We start from the raw sequence: 12953 nt of genomic DNA on the forward strand, positions 1-12953 counted from the left end.
ACTCCTTCCACAGGTTGGGGTCCACCACTGCATATTCCAAAACACATTTGTCACTTTGCTAAAGAAAAAGCATTTCCTCAGGGACTCACTCCTGTGCAGATTGAAGAGCTGGCAGACTTTGCAATTTCTGTCTTTCTTCACCCCAACCGCATTTTCCTCCTCCCAAGCTCTGTAAGTGGAAGAGTTCAACAGAGACATTTATTTTCCCATTGAAAACAATTATCTAGCCGCACCCCCATACACATCTTGAAAAGAAGCAGTGGTTCGTCAGTTTTTTATTTTTAATACAAATATTGAAGGACAAAATACATCGGAAGAGTTCAAGTGCATACGTGTACATCTTTATTAATTTTAAAAAACTGAACACATCTGTGTAACCAGTGCCCAGAACAATAGAGAATATTAGAAGCATTCCAAAAGCTTCTTTGTTTCCTCTATCAACCAGTATAATCTTTTCTAATGACAGAGTTTATATATGCCAGCATGTTCTCTAACCAAGAGCAATGCAGTAAATAACTTGTTTTTATGACTGTGTTGCATTCAATCAGAAGTTCACACACAAGCCACAATTGCTTATATTATTTGTACACAAGTCATTGAACATGTAGTGATTGTGTTAATGCTGTGGTTTAGGGGTTTGAGACGGGAGAGAAACCTCCCAGGTCCTGTTCCCGGGATTTCTCAGAGCCCGTCAGTCTTTCCTAGGTGGGTTCTCTCCTAGTCACTCAAGAACCCCAATTTCCCTTGGGTTCCATGGATGTTATCTATTCTGACAAGTGATGACACTTATCACGTACACTAACTGCGTGTGAAATATTGCTCCCAGAATCAACAACACCGCCATTTTACACTTTAACTGTCTCAACACATTTGAGACCCTGAAGTGGTACAATTTTCTACTCCAGTGGATCTTATTCCTCGCAGCACATTAATCATCTGAAAAATTACAATAAAGGGGTATTCAGTATTGATTAAAAATTTTAAAGTTCCAGGTGTCTCTAAAGGGTTGAAGAACATTGCGACTTCTCAACCTCTCCTTGGTGCTCCCTTCCATTTCAATTTTAAGTATACTGGCAACTCTAATTACATTTTCAAAGTGACTGAAAATGTAATGCAAACTCAATTGCCTAACTACTGTTGATGTAAGAAATGTCCAAGCCTGTAGAGAATTTTGATGAATTTATTTGAGCCAAACTTAGGACAATTGCCAGGAAGCAAAATCTCAACTTCCTGGATTGAGGATTGAGAAAATGCTCTAGAGAATAGCAGTTTTGCAGCTTATTTTATACATTAAAAATCAAAGGAGAATTAAGGAAGTTTACATGCAATCCATTGGTGGTAGATTAAGTGGGTGGGAGAAAGCAAAGCAGGGAAATCTTTTGATTGGATAAAGAGCAAAACTGAGAGACACACACATGCTTCTTTTACATTGGTGGGTACAGGATAGTTAATAATTAATATTTTACAGCACATAGAGATGGTATTCGGGGAACAAGATAACAATGAGGGGTTCTGTGGTCTTGTACTCTGGTGCAGTGTGTGTGCTCTGAGGGGTCTGGACAAAGGATTTACTCTGGCATTCCAAGGGTATGAGGCAAAAAGACAATAGACAGGCTCCCTTAAGTTAAAGATTAATCTTTGTCAAGGAAGCTACAGACCTAGGATGTGACTACACTAAGACCCATTTTTAGGATTTTTTTTTTCATTCATACCTCTATTTTTTAAGTAGAAAAACTAAGACATTTCATGAAAAATGAAATCTATCATACAATGCATAATATAGTCAAAGACCTGAAATACAATTAGCGTCTTAACCATTTCCCATCTTTAATCAATAAACATTATTCCTCTTAAGAGGAGGTGAAAAAATTACCCATATTAAAAATACTGAAAATAAACATCATTAATAACCACCATTAAATGGTGAATAATTCTACATCTCTCTAAGTTAACTAGCACTCCAGTGTAAAAATAGTTATGGCTTTTGTTATGGATTCATATTTCCTAAAATATTAACTAAGATAGGTTTCCAGTTTGGTAAACCTAATAACTAATGCCATTTGGTTTTAAACACAACTGTATCTTAATCATCAACCTAAAAACATAATGAGAAAATAATGACATTGTCACCCAAAGGTCTTTTCAGTCTACTCTTCACCATATAATCAGACACCCTTAAATGAACTCCAGCAGAAAGTCTAAGGAATTCATGGATCCATCTCCTAAGCACATCAAGGAAAGTGCTAATACACTGGACACTTAGAAGACAACGCTAGTAGAACAGCATATTTAAATTTTTGATATTAAAACAATACAGAGGGGAAAGCCCTTGTGAATTTTTTTTTCCTCATTTTGGTAAGATCATTAATGCTTTATGCTTGTATTACTTGTATGACACTATGCATTAGGACAATTTCAAGTAGCTTACAAATGAGCAATACATTACGAATGGCTCTTACTTACTATTATACATAATTCTTAGGATACACATTTTTATACTTTGAACAGTCACATGGATACTATAAACATGGCAACTGTGTATCACTATTCGGTGAAAGTTCTTGCCTTCCTTCATGATTTATCAGTCTTTTATTCATTTAGACTTTCTTTCTAAAAAGTCTGAATCTTCTAAGTACAGCTCATCTCCTGGTAAAAGCTGGAACCATTAATAAAGTCATGGGCATCCATTTTCTACCCTTTCTAATGTGTGATCCAAACAGAGAAAGGTTTTTCTCCCAAAGAGTTTGCCTGCTGTAGGCTCCTGCTGCCACTGGCTGCTTTTGCTACCATAGGATTGCTTGGAGGCTGGTGCATGGAAGAACAAAGAAAAGAAAAAGAGGGGGCTAGATTTCCACACTCTCTCTGAACTCAAAAGTTACATTTTCTGCTCCTCAAGTTGCCACCAGGGGACTTCTTCTGTCTTTCTGTGCTCCATTGTTCATTTCCAGTGCACTGAGCTGGGGCCAGGAGATATCAGAGGGGGGAAAATGGTAAACTCATTGCCAGTTTAGTGGTATTTCAAAATTCTGGTCTTCCTCCCCAAGTCATATGTTACTATTTAGTTTTTAGAGTCTTCAAGTAGCTACTCCATATATTCTTTCTGAGTTTTATAGCTTCATTCAGTGGGAGAGAAAGGGTGGCGTATACTTACTTCCTCTTAGTTGAAACTGGGCCCTTTGACTGGTATCTTTTGAGTTTTGGAATTTCTGGCCCTCTAGTTTACTCATGGGGCTAGACCTATGGAGTAACAAAGGATAACCTACCGTGTCAAAAGCTCCAACTTCAAAAGAATGTCTTTCATTATTGTATTTAAAACATAATGATTTATTTTATGATATGCGGTTCACAATCCTTAATACACATGGAGGGCATTGTCAGGACTTGCCCCATACCATTCTCAACCGAGTTATATTGTCAAAGGAGTACCTATTTAAGAATAAGCTGCCTACCCTCTCACAGCCCTGAACCAATGATAAGCCAGCCCAGCACCACATCAAAATCTCTTGCCCTGCTGCTCTCACCTAAGTGTGCTTACATTAAGTATATCTACTCTTCCAGCACCAAAAGATGTTGGTAAATAGACCACATGGCAAGTCTGGGTCCCTACCTATCTCTGTTCTACCTAGAACCTGAGGACTCAGTGCTCTTTGGCTACAAGCCATCTGGCTAGAACCTACTTCTGGCTTTGTTCCTTTTAGCCCCATTTCCTAGGGGCTGGGACTTGTTCTTTTTCTCTAGTTCTGAGATCATTCTTAGAATAATCTGGCTCTGTAACTGACATTCCCACTGTCCCTGTTCCAAAGCAAACCTATGTCCTTGTCCTTCAGATCAGGTTCTCCTTGTCGATAAACTAGACTGAATCTGTCCACTTTTGTTAGTTTTGGTCTTTTATTGGTAGAATAATTCTCCCTCTTTCTATTTATGATACTTTTTATATTTGCTTTATCCCTTAATACTTTAACTAGCATTTTTGAAAATATTAAATAATAAAGATAATAATGAGCATCATTTTCTTTTCTGGTTCCTAATTTTAAAAGGACTAGCTATAGTTTCACCTATTTTTTGTTATTTCTCATAACTTATTAATGCAATGTATTATATTAATGGATTTTGTTATATTATTTTATGCTAAGATATACCTTGATTGATTTTGGTAATTTATTCCTTTATATACTGTTCAATTATATATTCTGATATTTCATTTATATCCCTAAATGAAACTGATTTACATTTTTCTATAAGTCACTCTCACTTAGAGATAGTAGAGCACAGCAGGCATTGTTCTAAAATAATCATAGACATGGTATACAGGCAATTCTCTGTGGAAGGGTTTATTGTGGTAGATACGTGTTTTTTTCTAATTATCCCAAATCTATTTCCTCTTCTTGTTAGTACTCTCCTATTGTCCTTGGGAAACTTTTTCCTTAATGTCATTTGGGAAAAGTTGATATCCTGTCCACCAGTTCCAGGAGGTAGCACAAAATTGTGGCCAGCTAATCAGCTCACTCACCCAGTTAAAATGATTTAATTCATGGATGGGTACATGATTCAATGAGATGAAATTCTAGAACTGTCAGAAGAGAGAATTCCACTTTTTTTATAAGAGATGCTGAAAGGTTAGGACATGGGTCTAGAGCTACTGGGGGCCTTCTAGCTATCATAAATGAGGAACCTGAACAAGAACAGAGTGCAAAGAGAAGAAAGCAGAGCCAAGATATGGAAACAGAACTCCTGACAACTTGATCCTCTGGATTAAGCCAGACTCTCAGCTCAATCCAGAATATAATCCAAAATTACTCAGTTTACAAAGAATCAGAAAAATTTCAATGCAGAAAGACAATGAACAGATTCCAATGCTGAGATGACACAGCTCTTGAAATTATTTGACACAGATGTTAAAGTAGCTATTTTTAAATGCTTTAGCAAGCAACCACAAATATTTTTGAATGTATAAATAGACAATCATAGAAAAAAATAATATGAAGAAGCAGATAGACATTTTAGAACTGAAAAATACAATAATGGAAATTTTTAAACTCATTGGATGGGATTAACAGCAGATTAGAGATGTCAGAGTAAAGACCCAGTATATGTGAAAATAGATCAATAGAAATTATCCAACCTGAACAACAGAGAGAACAAAATACCAAAAAAAAAAAAAAAAAAAAGCATAGACTCAAGTACCTATGGGACAATGGCAAAAGGTCTAACATTCATGTCATCATGGTCTCAAAAGGAGAGGAGAAAGAATGGTGCAGAAAAACTGAAGAAAAATAGCTAAAAATTCTGAAACTTGGCAAAAGACATAAACCTACAGATTTAAGAAAATCAGCAAACTCTTAACAGAATAAACCAAAGGAAATCCGTTCTCAGACACATGATGACTAATGTGTGTGTGTGTGTGTGTGTGTGTGTGTGTGTGTGTATAATATATATTTGAAAAAAAGTCTGGAAAGCAGCCAGAGAAAAAGGTTCATTGCCAATAGAAAGACAATGATTCAAATGGCTATGAATTTCTCATCAGAAACCTGGGAGGCTAGTAAGAAGTAAGACAGTTTTCAAGTGCTGAAAGAAACAAACTGTCAACCCCAAATGGGGTATCTGGTAAAAATATCCTTTAGGAAGGTATAAGGAAATATTCTCAGATTAAGAAAACTAAGAGTATTCATTGCCAGGAGACTTATGAAGGAATTGCTAAAGGAAGTTTTTCAGACAGAAGAGGAATGATGCCATAAGAATACTTGGAATACGATGACTTAAGGAAGAGCAACAGAAATGATAAGTATCTGCGTAACTACAAGAGATTATTAGTTTCCTCTTGAATTCTTTAAAATATGTTTGATATTTGAAGACAAAATTTTTAGCAATATCTGATGGGGACTTCAATGTATGAAGATGTAATATATAAGATAACTAGAACATAAGAGGAACAGGTAACTGGGATCTACATATTTGTAGGATTTCTATATTTCCCATTGCAGAGGTAAAACTCTGATTCTAAGGATGCTGTGAAAGTTAAGTGTGTATATTGTACCCCTAGAAAAATCATTAAAAACTATTTATAATTTTGAAAATAGATAATTTTGAAAATTTATAATTATGAAAATAGATGAATTAAAATGGGATACTAACAAATGTTCAATAACCCAAAACAAGTCAGGAAAGGGGGAACAAAGGAATAAAAAGCAGAGGGAATAAGAAAAAACTAAATAATAAAATTGTAGACGTAAGTCCAAACATATCAATTTCAATACACCAATTAAAAAACAGAGATTGCCAAAATTGATTTAAAAATGTCTTGAACTAACTCTATGCTGTCTATAAGAACCTCACTTTAAATATAATGCTCTGTCAGGAAGACATCATTTTAAAAGGGAACTGGGGGCGGGGGGGGGGGGGGGAAGGCGGCCAGATGGCTCAGTTGGTTAGAGCTTGAGCTCTGAACAACAGGGTTGTTGGTTTGATTCCCACATGGGACAGTGAGCTGTGCCCTCCATAACTAGACTGAAGACAACGAGTTGCTGCTGAGCTTCCAGAGGGGTGGCAGATGGCTCAGTTGGTTAGAGCGTGAGTTCGCAACAACAAGGTTGCCAGTTCAATTCCTGCATGAGATGGTGGGCTGTGCCCCTGCAACTAAAGATTGAAAAATGGCGACTGGACTTGGAGCTGAGGTGCTCCCTCCACAACTAGATTGAAGGACAACTACTTGGAGCTGACGGGCCCTGGAGAAACACACTGTTCCCCAATATTCCCCAATAAAATTAAAAAGAAATAAAAAATAGTTCCGGCCTGGTGGCTCAGGTGGCTCAGGTGGTTGGAACGCTCTCTCCTAATTCCGAGGTCACCGGTTCGATTCCCACATGGGCCAGTGAGCTGTGCCCTCTACAGCTAAGACTGTGAACAGCAGCTCTCCCTGGAGCTGGACTGCCGTGAGCAACTGGAGGTTGGCATAAGCTGCCCCTGGCTGCTGAGTGCTGCCGTGGGCTACCATGTGCTGCTATGAGTGGCCGGCGTGAGTGGCTGGCAGCTGGCGAGAGCTGCCGTGAGCTGACTGGCGACTGACTGCCACACTTGGGGGGAGCGCAAGGGTCATAATACCAGCATGGGCCATGGAGCTGTGTTCTACACAACTGGACTGAGAAACAACGGCTGGAACCGGAGTGGGGAGGGGGAAGATGGAAGACAGGGGGGACATTTTCTTATGCATAGCAAATGAAAAAGGTTGAAAGCATAAACATCGTAATGAAGAATACATTTATTCCTGATTACTTATCATGCTGTGTAGCTTTTTAAAAATCTCAAAAGCCCATGTATCTCTGTATTTCTGGCTGTCTCCTTCCTTTCCTCTGCCATCCCTACGGAACTGTCCACCTGCACGTTGAACACTGGACTTCATGGGACTGCTGAATGGCTCAGTTGGTTAGAGCACGAGCTCTGAGCAGCAGGGTTGCCGGTTCGATTCCCACATGGGCCAGTGAGCTGCACCCTCCACAACTAGATTGAAGGAAAACAACTTGGACCTGATGGGCCCTGGAGCAACAAACTGTTCCCCAATATTCCCCAGTAAAAAAACAAAGCAAAACAAAAACAACTGGGCTTCATCAACTTGTCATGTTTTTGCCAGTGATATGAGGCCCAATAACCAGACTCATCTAGTGATACTTAGGCAATTACAGTTCATATAGCTGTCACCTGCTGGGTGACATTTAAATCTCTAGTCATTGAGTTTGTCATTGGTTTACCATGTACCCTCAGGAGAAACTCCAAATTCTTTTGCATGGAGTAAAAACACCCACATCAATTTAGTTCTTGCCAAATAATTCAGCCTTATGTCTTGCTACTAAACCTAGTCTGCCCCTTTGCTGTAGCATCTAGCTGAACTGGACTACTTCTCATTCCACAATGTTCTCCCCCACTCCAGTCTTTGCATCTGCTTCTTCCCTCTATCTGGCATCCTCTGTCCTTCTCCTTCAGGCATCAACTGCCATATCACCTCCACCAAAGCGTAGACAATATGGTCACAAAATAGGGATGTCCTTTCTGTGTGTTCCCATCACCTGTTTTGTATTTGTCTGGTATATGTGACTCTGAGTGGAAATTGCCTGTTCATCTGTTCCTTCAATTTATAGTAGGTGATGGGTCAGGGGTGGACCATGTCATCTTCATCTTGTAACATCAGTGCTTGTCATATTACTTTGTTAACAAATGAATGAAGAATGAGACAACCAGAGCTCTGATGCTCAGCCATAATAACAGTTAATTCAGTGTGCAACCATGGGCAACTTATATTGAATAGTAATCTCCTGTTTTGTACTGTTGCCTCATATAGGATTTTTCATTCTCCTTAACACTTATACTTAGTTATATTTTAGATAAAGAACATAATTCTTTGTTTTTCTTTCTAGCTGCTGCTGAATTTGAATCTGAATCCTATAGTCTTTTTCCTCCAGTATCTACTGATGATCTAGTTTTGAAAGCGTCACAAGAATATGTACAGATTTTGAATAAAAAGTATATGATCTGAAACATAAATAGTACACATTTATTTACTGGACTGTTTATATAACACTTTGTTTCCCATGTAACATATGGCATGTGAAAATATTAAAGAAAAATATTTTTGTATCATAGGTGTATAATGAAAATTTATGTACTATTTTAAATTATGTTTCTTGGCATCTAACTTCTAAGCAGATTTGTGAATAAAAAACAGAATTGAGTTTTACATACTCATACTGCCCGAATACCAGCTGTTTAAGTAAAACCCAAACAACCAAGTTGTAATTAATACTTCAATGATGTTAATTGCTAACTTTCTTATCTTTTCCAATTTTTGTCACTGCCGTATTTCCCCGAAAACAAGACCAGGTCTTATACTAATTTTTGCTCCAAAAGACGCATTAGGGCTTATTTTCAGGGGATGTCTTATTTTTTCATATACAACAATCTACATTTATTCATGTACAACAATCGGCATTTATTCGTTTATTCACGTACAAAGACCTACATTTATTCAAATATAGTCATGTCATCTTCTGGAACATCGGGGCCAGGTACCCTTGATCCAATGATAGCTACCACTTTCATATCACTTTATATTTTATAGAAACATTTTTACACATTTCTAAATAACTTTTTTACAAAGACCATCTTAAACAGAAAAATCACCAACGAGAATCACATAAGTGAGAAGCACTTGTAATAAATAGACGATGTAAGCGATATGTGTTTGTAGTGGGAGCTGAAAGATGGCACAGCATTGCCTCCTTCCACCCATTTTCTTTTCTCTGTGCATGTCTGAGAATGATCATGAAAGCGCGAGAACATTGATTTTGGTATTACAAATACATTTTAGCAAGTAGGCAACTACTCAAATATGGAACCCTGAGTAATGAATGTATCGTCTGTTTACATTTAAAGATTTATCTCCCAGACCACTCAGAGCTGTTAGATAAATCTGCCAGCAGGTGGCACCCAGAGACCGACTAATGTCCAAGCCCATTGTGGCTCTGACAACAGAAGGCGCCTTTGCAAAGTCTGTTAGATTTTAAGGGTTTTTGGTTTGTTTTTGGTGTTTTTTGTTGTTTGGGTTCTTTTTTTTTTTTTTTTTTTTTACACTTTGTGAGTTACTGTGAAGAAAGAAATAACAGGTAGCAAAAATAAGCAAATACTGGGCAATTATGAAGTTTCACAGCGGTTACGTGGTCACATTCTCTATCACTGTTTTTTTTTAATCTTGCTCTCAAGACGGTACTTGAAAGCTCTGTGCAACTTCTGTCTCACAAGCCTCCTCTCCTGGGACCTCGCTTTTCCCTGAATGACGTGACTTCTATGAAAGTTCTTACCCAGCCCAGGGCCTGAGGTCACAGGCTCCCCAAGGAAAAGTCACTACTTTTGTCAGATGGCTGCTTTGTGTTTCTGATGACTTTCGGACAGAGAATGCTCATCACCATAGATACTCGTCCCAATAGGCATTTTCTGCTTTCATTTGGATGAAAAACCCAAGGATCCGTCAGAAATTAAAAGCAAACAGAACCAGGAAGAAAACAGCGTCAGCAAAGTCGGGAGATATGGCTGGTTGTGAACAGACATCAGAGAGGAACGGCAGAGAAGATGAACCGGGAGATTATGGAGGAAACAGGAAAGAGACAGAGGGCCTTTTCCTCAACCACATTAGAGACTGGCTCGATTTTATGACAGCCCAGGACCTACAGCAGATGTAGGGGTCGCTGTAGCGGCTTCCTGCACCTTAATTTATCACAGTCTTCTCTGAAGTGAAACGACCCACTGGAGTATGAGGTAAGCACCTGGCAGCAGTGCCCTTCCGTTACTCTCCTGTCCTTTGTTATACGGTTTCCTCCTCCAGATGTGACACATGACACAATGTTATTAGTTTTCCTTTAAATAGTTTTCTCTTAAATAATTTAAGCTGCGAGGAAAACTTGTTGTCCTTCCTCCGCTGTGTGTACCATTTCCTGGGCTGTCCCCACCTGGCTGCCCATCTGGGTTTCCATCAGCTCCATTTCTCCTCAGCCTGAAGAAATTCCTTTGAACTTCCTTTGTTGACACTTTCTCTTTTTCATGGTTCCAACTGTGTTTCTAATTGCTTATTGACACAGTTTATGAGGGCTGCTTTAAAACCTCTGTGGGATGACTGTCATACCTGAGTGATGGTGGTGTAGGCAGCTGTTGCTTGTCTTTCGTTCGGCACAATACTTTCCTTGTTCTTGGAATTATGACTAATTCTCAGTGGAAATCTGGACATTTGGGGTATTTGGTATTAAGCTTTAGATCCCCCTAAAAGGTCTGATAAAATTTTATAGTGTGGCAAATTCACAGAAGAGAGAAAAAAAGAAAAACCAAGAATTACAGACAAGTGAGAGAGTGGACTTTGAACATTTGAAAGTATAGTAAGTGGTTAGCTGCTTTGAGAGGTCGTCTCCCTGTGATCACTTCCTGGCATGTCAGTATTTCAACAGCAGTGACACAGAGGAAAAGAAAACAAACAAAAAAAGCCAAAGCAGCAGTAGGTTAGGTTGTTTGAAGGATACCTTTACTTTGCGGGGTAGGGGACTGGGTTTAGAGACTTTTATTTTCTGATCCAGGGACTCGAGCCACATTGCAACTGATCAGGCTGAGCGACGTTGACTAAACCAGCCAGCTTCTCCTCCTTGAGGTGTTCTCCAGCCATCAACTGGAACCAAAAAACAGCAGTGACCACAGATACCGTGTTAATATTCATTCTCAAGTGGGGGGTCTGGATGACCAGCAAATCTAGAAGATAGAGGGGGTCTTAGTGAAGTAACTTCCTGGGCTGGGTAAAGAGAGGTTTCTTTTAAAATGGCTTAAGTATATTATAACCATGTGCTATGGCATTACCCTGTTATACACGGTCAGAAATAAATATACTTACATGCTCTTGGGCACGGACACAAAAATAAACCAACATATTCTATTTTTGCAGGTATGCTGCTCTACACCTTACGGAGATAAACTATTTGTGTTGATATTTTAAACTCCCAAGAGAGCAGAAATGAATTCTGCCTCTTTTAAAATAATGCCAATCTGGTCTAATATATAAAGTTAACAAATATTTCAAGGGGATGATGAGGAAGGTGAGTTAATATCCTTATCATTTAATTTCTTTCAAGTACTCAGAAATAATTTATGACAATGGATGAAAAATTGCGCACCAGACCTAGAGATGGATAAATGATAAAAGTCACGTCAGCAGAGGGCTTCCATTTTAGCAAGGGAAGTAAACTCTCTCAATATATAATCATTTTCTGATAGGAAATGGTAAATCACTGAATAATTATTATTGATTAAAGTTACTGATATTAACTCGTAATGATTCCTGCCTGCTCCTCTATTTTCCCTTCCTTTTGTCAGTCTGTCAATTTGTTATTATACATTCAACCAATATGCATTAATTACTCGGGGAAAGAGTAGCTCTTAAAAAAGCTGCCCTACGAATGTAACAATCTGTGGGAAACAGAAAATAAACCAAATAGGTCAGTGAACTCTATGGTGTGTTATTTAGGGATACGTGCCAGGAGCAAAGAAAGTCAGGGTGGAGGGAAAGTGCTGCGAGGGCTGCATTTTTTGATATAGTAACAGAGAAGGGATGACATCTGAGTTAAGACTTAAGGAGGTGGAGGAGAGAGCATCCAGCTACCTGACGAGGAGCATTCTAGCAGAGAACAGCCAGTGCAAAGGTCTTGAGACAGGCCTGGCATATGTGGGAAACAGTAAAGGGGCCATTGGGCTGCACTGGAGTCAGAGGGCAGAGTCGTGCGACGTGGAGGCAGAGACGTAGGAAGGGGGCACCCGTTGGCCCTTGCAGCTTTTGTCAGGAATATGGCCTTTGCTCTGAGTGAGATGGCCGGCCACCAGACGTCCAGAGAAGGAGTACCTGATCAGATCTGCTTTTTAACCCACTGGCTGTGGCTACTGTGTGTGAGGATGGAGCAGACAGCAGCCAGTGGCTGAAGATTAATGAGCATATTTGGTGTGTGCGGGGGGGTCTGCAGATACCACCGTGACCCATAAGTTTGAGATGCTTCTGAGACATCCAAGTGGAGCTGAGTAAATGGATCTGTAAATCTGAGCAGGGCCAAGCTCTGGGCTGCGGATGATTTTGGAGCCTGTATTTAGACGGTGTTTAAAGCATGAGACTAGATGAAATCACGGAGGATGTGGGTGTGGCTAGAAAAGAGACGAGACCCAGGACTGACATCACTCCACAGTGAAGTTGAGGAGGACCCTGCAGAGGACACGAGATGGAAGGTGAGGGAGGTGACGGGGAAACAGAGCCACCGTCAGAAAGCCAGCTCAGAAAGCGTTGCTAGGAGAGTGACCCACTGGGCCAAGGAGAGTGAATGAGACTCTGCTGGTTTCAGCAAAGATGGCCATGGTTGACCCGATGAGGGTTTGGGCAAAGTGGGAGCAGA

The 12953-nt window shown here is 39.4% G+C and overlaps 1 long non-coding RNA gene across 2 annotated transcripts in view; it reads left to right on the forward strand.

The window, feature by feature from the left end:
- LOC148759167 (uncharacterized) overlaps positions 1 to 12953 on the forward strand; it is an 86525-nt gene that overhangs the window by 64253 nt on the left and 9319 nt on the right. The window contains exons 4-5 of one of the 2 annotated variants that reach the window (XR_016018751.1): positions 8406 to 10299; positions 11106 to 12609. This is a non-coding gene — a long non-coding RNA (uncharacterized LOC148759167). Of the gene's footprint in view, positions 1 to 8405; positions 12610 to 12953 lie in introns of those variants that run through there. The other variant, XR_016018735.1, reaches the window with a different exon arrangement.

Source organism: Rhinolophus sinicus, chromosome 1 (assembly GCF_057876585.1).
Source record: "Rhinolophus sinicus isolate RSI-liver-muscle chromosome 1, RSI-T2T, whole genome shotgun sequence".
Taxonomy (NCBI): Eukaryota; Metazoa; Chordata; class Mammalia; order Chiroptera; family Rhinolophidae; genus Rhinolophus; species Rhinolophus sinicus.